Source organism: Macaca thibetana, chromosome 17, assembly GCF_024542745.1.
Source record: "Macaca thibetana thibetana isolate TM-01 chromosome 17, ASM2454274v1, whole genome shotgun sequence".
Lineage (NCBI taxonomy): Eukaryota > Metazoa > Chordata > Mammalia > Primates > Cercopithecidae > Macaca > Macaca thibetana.
The window spans coordinates 16,254,500-16,267,803 of record NC_065594.1 but is presented as its reverse complement, the minus strand read 5'-3'; the positions used below and the strand labels follow the sequence as shown (position 1 = coordinate 16,267,803).

General features: G+C 35.2%; 1 long non-coding RNA gene across 2 annotated transcripts in view; it reads right to left on the bottom strand.

The window, feature by feature from the left end:
* Positions 1–13,304, bottom strand: part of LOC126940326 (uncharacterized) — a 245,524-nt gene that overhangs the window by 105,197 nt on the left and 127,023 nt on the right. For both annotated transcript variants that reach the window (XR_007720707.1, XR_007720708.1), the window contains exons 4-5: positions 5,843–5,879; positions 1,582–1,700 (exon numbers count right to left, since the gene is read on the bottom strand). This is a non-coding gene — a long non-coding RNA (uncharacterized LOC126940326). The remainder of the gene's footprint in view (positions 1–1,581; positions 1,701–5,842; positions 5,880–13,304) is intronic.

The window sequence follows — 13,304 nt, the reverse complement described above, 5'->3', positions numbered from 1 at the left end:
ATGCTCCACTTATTTTTCCAAGTTCTCAGAACAGTCTGCCTGGAAATGAAATCATAGCGTGCAATTACCCTGGAAAACTAAATCCAATCCCCTTTTGTTTTTGCTGCCAGAATTTTTTTAAAACATGAGAACTACAATGAACCAGTATAGCTGAATTTTAATTATGGAAGAAATATTTTGTTAAGTGAATCTATCATGCTGAAATACATATTGATCTTGCACTACACTGCCTCCCTTGGCCACTCATTTATAACTTAAAACTCTTTAATACTCTTCTATTTATCTGCAGATAGCATTTGAAAAACACATCAGAAAATCACATTTGAAATTATATTCCATGCGGAGTGCTTATTATTGACGGCCATAACTTTTACTATACAGATCTTCAAATGTGATTCTAATTATATTTGTGTGGCTATAGATGTGTTTCCAACACTCTGGTTGCCAGTGCCTTGACCACCTTCTCTGCCAATGGCCTTGTCCTCTACTCCACTTCAACCACTCACTCACATGGCCATAGCCTCGAACTTTTCATTACCAATGTTCGCAGACTTACCATATCTGAATTTCTTTTCTTTTTTTTTTTTTTTTTTTTTTCCTTTTTTTTTTTTTTTTTATTATACTTTAAGTTCTAGGGTACATGTGGATAACGTGCAGGTTTGTTACATATGTATAACATGTGCCATGTTGGCGTGCTGCACCCATCAACTCGTCAGCACCCATCAACTCGTCATTTACATCAGGTATAACTCCCAATGCAATCCCTCCCCCTCCCCCCTCCCCGTGATAGGCCCCGGTGCATATCTCAATTTCTAGCCACCCCTCTCCTTTCTTCTCAATCTCCAACATCTTGTCACCTATCCACACACTCAACTGATAATCTTACTTCCTATTTCCCTAAAAACTAGAAGCAGCCCTTCATCTTCTTCTCAATACTGCAGCCACACTGGTCTCATTAAAATGTTAATCAGATTGTGTCATTTATCTCATTAGAACCCCCCACCCCACCACCGTCAGTGACTTTCCATCATGCTCAGCAGAAAAGTCATGCCCTGCAATGGCCTAAGAGTAGAATGAAAAAGGAGCACCATTGATAACCACATCAGAACAATGCACATTAGTTGGAAATTTGGGCAAAGTGAGAAGTGAATTTCACCTATGTGGATTTGGATCTTATGATCTACTAGTTTTCCCTTGCTTACCTTACTACAGTTGCATGGTGCTTCTCACTGTTTCTTAAATACACCTAGGCATGCTTCAGCCTAGGCCCTTTTCATCACTATTCTCTTTGCCTTAAACATTCTTCTCCAAGATACTCTGTCAGTCTGCTTCCTCACCTTTGAGTCTTTACCTTCCTCAGTGAAGTCTGGTGTCCCCTTGATCCGCTATCTAAAACTACCACATAGCTAATCTCTATCCTTCACCAGCTTCATTTTCCTCTTTGGCCATTATTACTATCTAACATGCTATATATTTTACTTATTCATTTTGTTATTATCTGTGTTCCAACATAGGCACTCAAATATATACACTCCATACAGGCAGGGATTTGGGAAAGGAGCTCCCTCAATAGACATTTACCTCTGAGTCTGACCAAGAGTGACCAAAGTTATTCAGTTCAAGTTGCCTCACTTCTCCAATATGGTCCATCTCACAAGAAACAAGACTTTCAGCATCTGGAATGTGGACTGGTTAGGGAGCTAGAAGAGCAAAGAAAGCACTCAATGAATAAGGATATACTTACTCATGACAGGAGCAAAGGAAGGTGAGAAAAAAGAGAGAACCTTGGGGGTTGGCGTAGGAGAGAAGCCTCATAGAGAGGGAAATGGCTCTTAAGCTTGGCCTTGAAGAAAATGGAACTGGGAGGAATGAGGAGGAAGAAGAAATTTCTGAGCAGAGAGAGAAAAGTTGGTAAAGCAGGAAGACAGATATGATGACAGTGTCTTAGTTTGGATTATCCCTCAAGCCGACCTGGGGGGAGGACAACTTATTTCCATGTAATTCCAGGAAGCACAAGTGGGGAAGGAGGGAAAATGACACAGAAAAGGGACAGAAACTAATCATGTGTATGACAGTGACTGGGGTAACCACTATGGGCATTGTAGCTCAATTCTCCTGGAGAATCTAACACATTCTATTAGTTTTCTATAGCTGCTATAACAAGTTACTACAAACTTAGCAGTGTCATATGACAGAAATTTATTATTGTATAGTTTTGGAAGTAAGAAGCACAAAAGTAGGTCCAACAGAGCTAAAACCAAGGCACCAACAAAGCTGTGTTCCTTCAGGAGCTTCTATGGGAAAAGCTGTTTCCTGGCCTTTTCCAGCTTCTAGGGATTGCCCACATTCCTTGACTTGCTGCCCCTTCATTAACAGCCTCACTCCACTTCCATCATTACATCTCTTTCTTATAAGTCCCCTTGTGATTACACTGAGACCACCAAGATAATTCTCCCCATCTCAAAATTCTTGATCAGTCACATCAGTCATCAAAGTCCCCTTTGACATGTAAGGTAATTTAGTCACAGGTCTGCGGGTTAGCATGTTGGTATCTTTGGGGGACCATTATTCCGCCTACTTAGATACCATGTGGAAAACACTTCAGAACCATTCTCCCACCACTACTAGGATGGGAAACTTGGGGCACATTACACTAATTTCTAGCTCAGACGACTGGTTGCAGGTTGCCCTGAGCTGTACCTGCATACAGCTGAGCAAATTCACAGATGCAGGAGATAGTCACAGGCAAAGAAGAAGGCACCAGGGATGGGACACTGCTAGTGGTCAGAAATTGTTCCAAGGGCAGGGCACCACTGTACCTGGTAGCCACGATGCAAACAGAGGTTAATTAGGGAGTATGTGTGGGGAAACCATAGGAACAGTATTGAACAGGTAAGACTGGCACAGATGATGCGGTGCCCCAAAAGCCAAATAATTGACATTAGGGAAACGGGAGTTTTTAAGAGAGGTGATGAAAGCAGTATTTTAGGGAGATTTGTTTCACAGGAGAATGCTAAGAGTCCAATACAAATGAGCTAAGATGATGAAATGCTATGATTCAAAGTATAGATCCAAGAATTGAAAAGCAGCAGCAAAGACAAAAAAAAAAAAAAAAAAAAAAAAAAAAAAAAAAAAAAAAAAAAAAAAGGTCTTGGTACTAAAAATAGGATTAAATGAGAAAGAAAAATCAATCATAAGTTTTCTACCTTAAAATGCTGAAATAATAGAATCTATAGGGAGTTGAGAATGAAAATTAATTTGGAAGAATAAATTGGTTCAATTTCAGGTTCACTAAATGTGAAATAAGGTGATGATAGTATACCCAAATTGAGCTGTCAAGTCACAGAAATTTTTCTCAATAAAAATTTTTCTACACCTTTCTAATTAAATTAGAAATCTTATTCAAAACAACCAAGATCATTACCATTTTATTTCATGGGTAGATGGGAAAATATTGTAAGACTACTCATTATTCCATTTCCATTAATATATTTCCAAGCAGCTCTCCAAATTCATCTGTATCTCTTTTATTACACATTGAATAGGAAAGCAGACTTTCTTGAACCCAGAGTTTTGGACTTCTTGTTACAGTATTATTAAGATACTCTACAGACAAACAAGAAGGGCTGGTCTTGGAGTTCCAACATCTGGATCACAGTCTTACCCAGCCCTTACAGCACCTGACTGTGCAAACTTGGGTGAGTCACTTAAGTGATTTCAGTGTCTGTTTTATTGTTTGATACTGAGGGAGCTGGAATGTATTACTTCTAATGTTTCTCCCAGCCCAAGAAGCCTCAGCTGTCAGCAGATAAACTGCTAAATTCATCACCAATTTGGTCAAATTCTAATCACTCCAATATCATACACATGTTATCTGAGTAGATTATTGAATTGTCTATTTTTTAAAGCCAAAGTAAAAAGAGTTAAGTGAATGCTGTGAATTGGAACTACTGCGAAGCAACCTGCATTCGTTTTATTAACAATGTCTTACATTTGGTAGCACTTTACAGCAATCTTTTATATATTCTTCCCTTACTTTACCTTAAAAGCTACTTCATATGCATGTTAATATTTGTCTCATTTTACAATTCAGAAAACTGAGACTCAGGTGATTGCCCAGGATTAAACCACCAGTGATAGAGTCTGAACGCAAAATCAGCACTGACACCAAGTCAAATAGTATTTTCATAACACTAAAATATTTCTCTATGCCAGACATGTAATGTCTAAATATAATTTGAGACTTTAAGATAGAGATTTATTTAAAGATAGTTTACTTACTGACATAGAAGTCTTATATTTTGTAATTACTACTTGCTATATTGTAGAGTACATAGCATTATATTTTTAAGAGTTTACATCATTTACGTATCTATCTGGTGAAGGAGACTCTTAGGATAGAAAACATGCTTATCTGTATCTACCATGTGGCCTGGCACAAAGTAGGTTCTAAAGAGATTTGAGGTATGACTATAGTGAGTTTAAATGGCATATCCACGGAGTATTTTATTTATGTTTAATACTTATAATTGTTGTCTACTGTCTTTATTGCATGAAAGATGTTAAAAGTTACTGTATATTTTCACAAGGTACTTATTTAAACTGTCATACAAAAAAAGCTGTAAGTCAGAGAATAGACAGATCCACAATAATAGGCGAAGTCTTTAAAAATACTCTCCCAGTAATTTATTGAACAATGAGGCAAAAAAGATAAGAATATAAAAGATCTGAATCTATCAATTTTACATAACAAACTTTTTATTCATTCAACAACTACAAAATGCACATTTTTATCAAGTACACAGAGAATGTTCACCAAGTTAGAAATCTGTTTGACTACAAAATAATTCCTAAGAAGTTTTAAAAGATTGAAATTTATAGAGCATGCTCTCTGATCACAAGATTTAACCAGAAATTGTGAATGAAAAGATATCCACAGGAAATGAAATCAGTATGCAAAGAGATATCTGCACTTTCATGTTTATTGCAGCATTGTTCACGATAGCCAGCATATGGCCTCAACCCAAGTGTCCATCAGTGATTAAACTGGTAAGGAAAATGTGCTATATATTCACAATGGAATATTATTCAGCCATAAAAAGAAGGAAATCTTGCCATTTGTTACAGAATGCCTGGAATATTTGGGGAGGGGATTTGGGATGTTGGTCAGAGGACACAAAATTTCAGTTAGATAGGAGGAGTAAGTTCAAAATATCTGTTATGCAACAGGGTGACTATAGTTAATAACAATATATTGTATTCTTTAAAAATGCCAAGATAGTGCACATTAAGTATTCTCACCACAAAAGTGATAACTATATGAAGTAAAGCATATGTTAATTACCTAGATTTAGCCATTCCAAAGTGTGTATATATTTCGTGTTGGATGTGACAAATACATATATTTTGTGTCAATTTTTTAAAAAATATATACACACGTACACATGCACCTGGGGAAACCCCATTTAGAATGGAAAAAAAGTATAAATAAAAAACAAATCACAGATGGAATAAGAAAACATTTTTAATGGAATGACGATTTAAAAATTTGTGTGTTTGTAAACTTGTGAGTACCACTAAATCAGAGTTTAGAAAAAAATTGATAGATTTGTTTATTTTGTAAAGAGGAGAGGTTCAAAATAAATTATTTATGTGCCTCCCTACAGAAATTAGAAAACAATAAGCAAATTAAACCTGAACTAAGCAGAAAGAAAATAAGCGAGGACTCAATGAAGCAGAAAACAAACGGTGGAGAAAATTCACGAAGCTAAACGTTAGCTCTTTGAATCTAAGACCTTTGAAAGATTAGTGAGGAAGACAAGAGAGAGAAAACACAACTTACCAATAATATGATGAAAGAGAGGTTTTCCCTGCCGCTCCTATAGATATTACAAATACAATGAATGAGTGTTATTAGTAATATTATGGCAACAGATTTAAAGGCACTGAGATCAGAAAAAAAAGAAAGAAAACTGACTCAATTTGAAGACGATATAAAACTCTCAGGAGTTAAAAGAGAAACTGCTAAAACTAACAAGTGAATAAATAACATTGTAAGATACAAGGTTAACATACAAAATATAATTACAGTCCTATATACCAACAGCAAAGTTTTGGAAAATAAATTTAAAACAATTTTTTAACACATGGTAAAAAAAAAAAGCATTAAATATTTGAGAATAAATTTAACAAAATGCACACAAAACCTGCACAAAAACTCTTTCTGGAAGAAATTAAAGATCTAAATAAAAGGAGAAATATATAAAAGTTTATTGATTGAAAGACACAATATTGTTAGGATGTTAATTCTTCTTAAATTCATTTATAGATTTAATACAATCTCAATACTAACACAACATAATTTTTAATATACTTTGATAAGATGCTCCTAAAATTTATATGGAAATGCATAGCCAAAACAATCTTGTAAAAGAACAAACCTGGAGGACTTATGGGTCCTCACTTGGAGATTTATTACAAATCTACAGTAATGAAAATACTTTGATATTATTACAAGGACAGGCAAATGGAGAATAAAGTCCAGAAAGAGACCCACACTTAGCCAACTGATTTTTGACAAAGGGATTAAAGCAATTAAAAGAAGAAAGGAAAATCTTCTAACTGATGAAATATAAAAAAGTCTATGCCATACGGTAAAAAAAAAAAAAAAAAAAACCCTGAACTCCTACTTACACCATACATAAAATCAATTTGAGATACATCATAGACCTAACTGAAAATTCAAAAACATACAGCTTTTAGAAGAAAAGATAGGAGCATAGTATTACTATCTATCAGTAGGAAAAGATCTAGATTAGACACAGAAAATAGTAAGAAAAAAGGAAAATATTGACATACTGGACTTCATCAAAATTAAATATCTGCTTATCAAAAGAAATCGTTAAGAAAATGAACACGCAACCACCAGTGGGAGAAAATATTCACAAAACATATTTCTGATCATGGACCCATATCCAGAATATATTAAGAATTCTTAGAATCCAAAATTTTAAAAGACAACTCAGTTTTTTTAAATGAACAAAAATGTGAACAAACACTTTACAAGGAAAGATGTACAATAGTCATTAAGGTCAAAAAAAGTGCTCAACATCATTAATTCATCATCAGGATATTCAAACTAAAGTCACAATAAAATACCATTTACAGCCACTAGAATAACTAAAATTAAATAGACTGAAAATATCAAGGGATGCATATGATGTAGATACAATTTGAATTCTCATTCATTGCTGATGAGAATGTAAACGGTACAACCCCTTTGGACAAGCATTCCTCAGTTTCCTGTATAGTTAAGTATTCACCCCTACTACAACTCAGCACTTCGTTTCTGGGTAGAGAAATTTAAAAATATCTGTTTACACAAAGACTGGTACACAAACATTTACAATAGTTTCATTCATTATCGCCCCCAAATGAAAAAAATCTCAAATGCCCATTAACAGGAAAACAGATAAATTATAATATATTCACAAACGGAATACTATTCAGCAACAAAACAGAACTATTATAATAAAACATGAATAAATCTTACAGATACTGTGCTGTGCTAAAGGATTTGGATAAAGCAAAGTACATATAAATGAAGTTCCAGAACAGGAAAAATTAATCTGCGGTCAACAAAATCAGGAAACCATAATTAAATGAAAGGCAAGGGTATTGACTCAGAAGGGGCTTCAGGCAACTTTCTGAGATGATGAAACTACTCTTTATCTTGCAGATGTGTGTGCTTCACATCAGTGAACGCATTTGCCTAAATTTGTTGTATTTTACACTGAATTTTGTGCATTTTATGGTATATAATTTTACCTTCAAAAAATTTTGCGAACAAATATTGAACTCTTGTTTGGAGACTGGCTTTTCACAGTAGTGCGGGTTAGCAATTCTGAAACTATTTTCTAGGCATTCTAGTCTAGAAGGGTGTATTAGGGCTCCCAAGACAAACAGAACCAATCGGATGTATCTAGATATAGATACAGACAATAGATGGACGTAGATATAGATATAGACATAGATATAAAGATATAGATGTAGATATGAATACAGAAAAAAGAGCGATTTATTTTAAGGAATTGGCTCACATGATGATGGAAGCTGGCAAGTCTAAAATCTACAGAGCAGGCTGGCAGGCTGGAGACCCAGGGAAGAGCTGATGCTGTAGTCCTGAATACAAAGGCAGTCTGAAAGTGGAATTCCCTTTTCCATGAGGGATCTCAGTCAGATGAGTCCCACCCACCACATGCAGAGTAATCTGCTTTACTCAAAGTCTACTGATTTACATGTTAATCACACCTAAAATACCTTCACAGCAATATCTGGACTGTTGACCATATAACTGGTTACCATATTCTGGCCAAGTTGACATATAAAACTAACCATCACAAAAGGATTTACAACTATGAAAATGGAGAAGTTTAAAATGTATCCTGTGATACTGAACTGGAATTGGAGGTATCCGTATGAATTCATGGTTTCAATAATTATACAATGATAAGGTAAGAAAATCCCCAAATTTAACTAGTATACAAGAAGAATTATTGTAAAAGGGCACAATATCTCCAGCTTATCCTAAAACGGTTAAGAAAATAAACTAAGATCACATATACAAGTAAATACAGATAGAGCTGCATGTACACCCACATTCACACATGCACATTTCCTGCCTCTGTTTGCTGACAAAGCCTAGGAACAAGGACAGGCCCGTAGTAGTGACCATACCTGGCACTCAGATTTTAGTTTCTAAATACCATTTCACACTAACCAGCATCAAGGCTCCCTAGAGAAAGGACTGATTCTAGGTCTGGGACAAGGAGGGCACAAATGAGCCTAGAATATCTGACTTACACCACAAGAAAGGACTCAAAAAATTGTGTAGACATAACAAAAGGACACAGAGACCAGTGTGAAGAGACTCCTACCAGACAATGAAAAAATTCTGGAACAATGAAAACATTCTGGAACAATGAATAAATGGAGGAGAAGAAAACACCCTTTGAGTAGTGGAATGCTACTCTAATAAATGTAGAAGTAACAAGGAGAAACACATCCATGAATGCTAAAATCAGTGAATGAAGATTTTAAGGAGCATCATTTACATGGTATCAGTGTATCTCCCCACAAGCTACTTGTTAAATCAAAAGGAAAATTATTTTACAATGGAGATACCTGGCTGACATGACCTTTATGATAAGCAGTTTTGGACGAAGCCAGCATCACATGATTCCTGACATGCTGCACTCAGAAGGACACAAATCCTGCTGTGGTATTTCTGCTGAAAATAGATGGCTTTAATCTAATCATGAAAAACTGTCCCACAAATCCAAATTGAAGGTCATACTACAAAGCAGCTAGTCCATAATCCTTAAAAAATATTAGTCAAAACAGTCAAAAATGACTCACAAACTGTTCTAGCTTAAAGCTGGCTAAAACCAAAGGCAATGGATGATTGGATTGGTTCATTATTAATTTACTATTAGGTGGATCCCGGATCATGGAAAAAATAGCTATAAAGGAAACTATTGGGACAACTGATGGAATTTAAATATGGGCTTTGTTCTAGATAATACTTCTATTGCACCAATGATAAAGCACATGGTTTCAATAATTATACAATGATCAGGTAAGAAAATCCTCTAATTTTAGCTAATATACAAGAAGAATTATTGTAAAAGAGTACAATATCTCCAGCTTACCCTAAAATGGTTAAAAAAATAAACTATGATCACATATATAAGTATATGTGTAAATATAAATATTAAAAATACAAATAAATTATACATTTATATTATATAACTTATGAATTTATAAATTCAAAATTACAAATTTAAATTACATATATTCATATAAATTTTATAAATACATATAAATATAAATGATAAAGCAAATTAAATAAATGTAAACAATTGGTAAACATAGATTAAAGAATATCCAGGGTACTTCTACTGTTCTAACAACTTTTCCTTAAATTTACATATAAAACTAAAAACAAGTCAAAACTTTAAAACTACCAAAAAAAAACCTACAGAATATTTTTAAATGAATACGATGTTTCTTATGCACAGAAAAATACTTACCACAAAAAAGGTGTTTAATATATGTTTATTAAAACTTGAATGAATAAAACTATTTTCTTGCAAATATAAAAGCTCTTTGTAAGTTAGGAAAAAACTATGAAACAGTAAAGGTTTTATTAAGAATTCGAGATCCAATCTTTATAATTCATACCACATTTTTCAGTCCCAAGATAATTATATCACAATACATACCATGCAAATATTTTTACTTGATTGGACAAATTTGAGCACAAAGGTAAAAAACGAGTCAATTTATCCCCAAAATCATTTTGGCTTTTCTTCCCAGTGGATTTAAAGAAAGGTTAAAAGGCTAACCATGCAGTCACTTTCTACTTCAACCCGAATGTAACAAATTAGCCCTTAACTCTAACTCTCATGGAGCGTGCAACTTTTCTTTTGTGTAAAATATTTAACATCTATTCGATAAGGTTTTGGGATGCCTTTCAGAATAGGAAAACATAACATATTTTCTGTTTCCCATATGATCCCTCTGTCATTTTTACTGCTTGATACAGCATGTGACTAAATTTGTGAGAAATCCATTTCACAATTACACCATCCAGACCACTTGGGTCAGAGTAAAAATCTCTCTTCATGAAGATTTATAAGTTGTTAAAAACGAACAACTGAGAATTTGAATAATGATGTACAGTAATTTTTATTACAATTTGATCACTATAAACCCTAGAAAATGTTTATTAAAATCTTATTTATATTTTGAAGGAATGATACCAGAAAAACAAAAATATTATTTAGTGAGAAAAACATTCTTCCAATATCAGCAAAGCTATCAAGATTTTTATAAACAACTGGCAAGCCTATTTCTATCCAAATCTAGGCAATTCTTATGGTAATGCACATTTGAGAGCAAAAGCAATATTGAAACTAAGGCTCTGTTTAAGGAAGGAAGCAATGTGAGAGATGCTGGCAATAGTTATCGATGGTTTATTATCTGCTAGGGACTACATTCAATATGAATATGCAGATAACAAGACCTTTGCCCTATCACAGTATACAAGCAGGAAATGCTATAAGGATCATTGGAAGAAACCTAACCCCACTTGAGGTGGCACGCCTCAATAATTCAGTGAAGGTGTCCAATGGGAGCTAATTATGCCTAGGTTGAGTTCTGAGGGCTCAGTGGGATCTATCCAGAAAAAGAAAGCAAGGGAATGTCTTTCTGGGGAAGGGAGCAGCAAAAATTAAGGCAATGGGGTAAGCAAAGACATGCATGCTTGGAAAACTGCAAAGAGTTTGATAAGCCTGGAGCAAAAGTTAACAGCAAGTGTGATGACAAATCAGACTGAATAGTTAAAATGGCTAGAATGCCATGACAAGACAGCATGGATTTTGGATTACATTCAAACAACTATGGAAAACCAATAGGGGAATTTTAACTGAGGGGGTGACATCATCTTATTTTTAAGAGAACATTTATTCCAGTGTATTTTAAGTGCAGTCAGGCAGTCATCAATTCAATGTAGGTATCTCAAAGGCCTGATTAAGTTGATGATTGAGGAGAATAATATAGAAAAGCACTTCTTTTTCCTTCTCTCCACATTTCCCATCGACAACACACAAAAATTACAAACACCACCAAAAAAGTATGGAAGGTGGCTTCAGACCTCCTCTCTACCACTCCACCAACCCATCTGCTTACTCTGTTCCCAGGAGGAGAACTGATTAACCCAATGGACAGCAGAGAGGAAAGGAAACAGCTCCACTGTGCAGGCTTTGCCTCTGGTTGCCTCTGGGGACAGACCTGCATGAAGGAGGAGTCAATGCCCTTCTCCACCGGAGTCCACCACACACTAACAAACCCGTGTCAGAGTCCAGGGACTGCCTTTCAGAGGCCAGTCAGCAGGCCCATGTCTTCTTAGAGATCCCTGTTCTCAGGGTTTCTCCTCAGGGGTGTGAGGTGACTTCCTGTTCCCTGTGCTGCCTGCTACCTAGTGTAGGCTGTACCATGGTCTCCCCACATGAATCCTGAGATTCAAACCTGGAGAGAGCAGTGGGGAGCCTCATTGTGACCATCAATTCAGGCTTCATTTTCCAATCCAGTTTTAGCAATAATAAAGGTAATAATCTTTATCAGACTTCCACATCTAATTCTGGTTTAGTATTCAGAATCAGAAAGACAATTCCCAACAATAGGGAGAGGAAGATAGAGTTCATAGAACTACAGATGAGTATAAGGAGGAGATAAAGAAAAGGATGAGGTAGTCAAAGGTGACCCCTGCGTACAACACTTTGTCAACAGCTTCTCCACCATAGTCACGGAGAGCTGAAATTCAGTGAAAAGGCAGTGATTCATCCAGTTTGGAAAAGAAATTTTTCTCTAATATGCCATCTTTGGTCTGAGTGTATTCAGGCAGAAATGCCTTGGCAGGACATTCGAGGAAAGCAGGAATGCCAGAATATACATCTTCAGCCCACAGCACTAAGAGGAGGCAAGCAGAGGGGAAACAGTTTTATGAACACCACATACTTACTGCCTTCCTTGCAGGTGGGCTGAGACCTGGGACCTCAAATTAGGGACTCAACCAGCAGTGATTCACATTTCTGAGAAAAGTGCTGGTAAGACATTAAGTGACATTCAAAACAAATTTGTTATTTAAGGTAAAATTAAATAAGTGTCACTGACATCTCACATTATGCCCATATGTGTAAGGCATTCTATTTTTCCTTTCTCGACATTAGGATTTGAAATCTACGCAGAGCCAAAATCCAATACTCCATCATCCATTGACTAATATATTTTCCAGCTCCTTCTAGGCCTGTTTTCTCATGTTGTGAAATTTAAAACTATCCAAAGAAAATGTGTGTTGTGGATTGACAAATTTCTCAGATAACTTGCCACTTCATTATTTTTTGGTGTATAATAATATTAAGAATTAGGGCAGATGCTGTAATATATGAACTGAAATCAATATAGCATTTTGGCAGAGTATGGAATTTCATGTTATCCTAATATATCCTCAGAGATCAAGCTTTTTTAAAAATTAATGCTTGAAGAACTTAGTAAAAACAATAAATTCATGTCTTTAATATATTAAATATTAATAAACAGTACCACACAAAAATGTGATTGCCATATTGACTGAAAGACATTAACGTGTTACATCCTACTGTTTTATAGCCTGGAATATCATTAATTTAAGAAGATCTTATTCATATTAGTTCTTGCTACTACGAACATAAAGAAATTTCTTA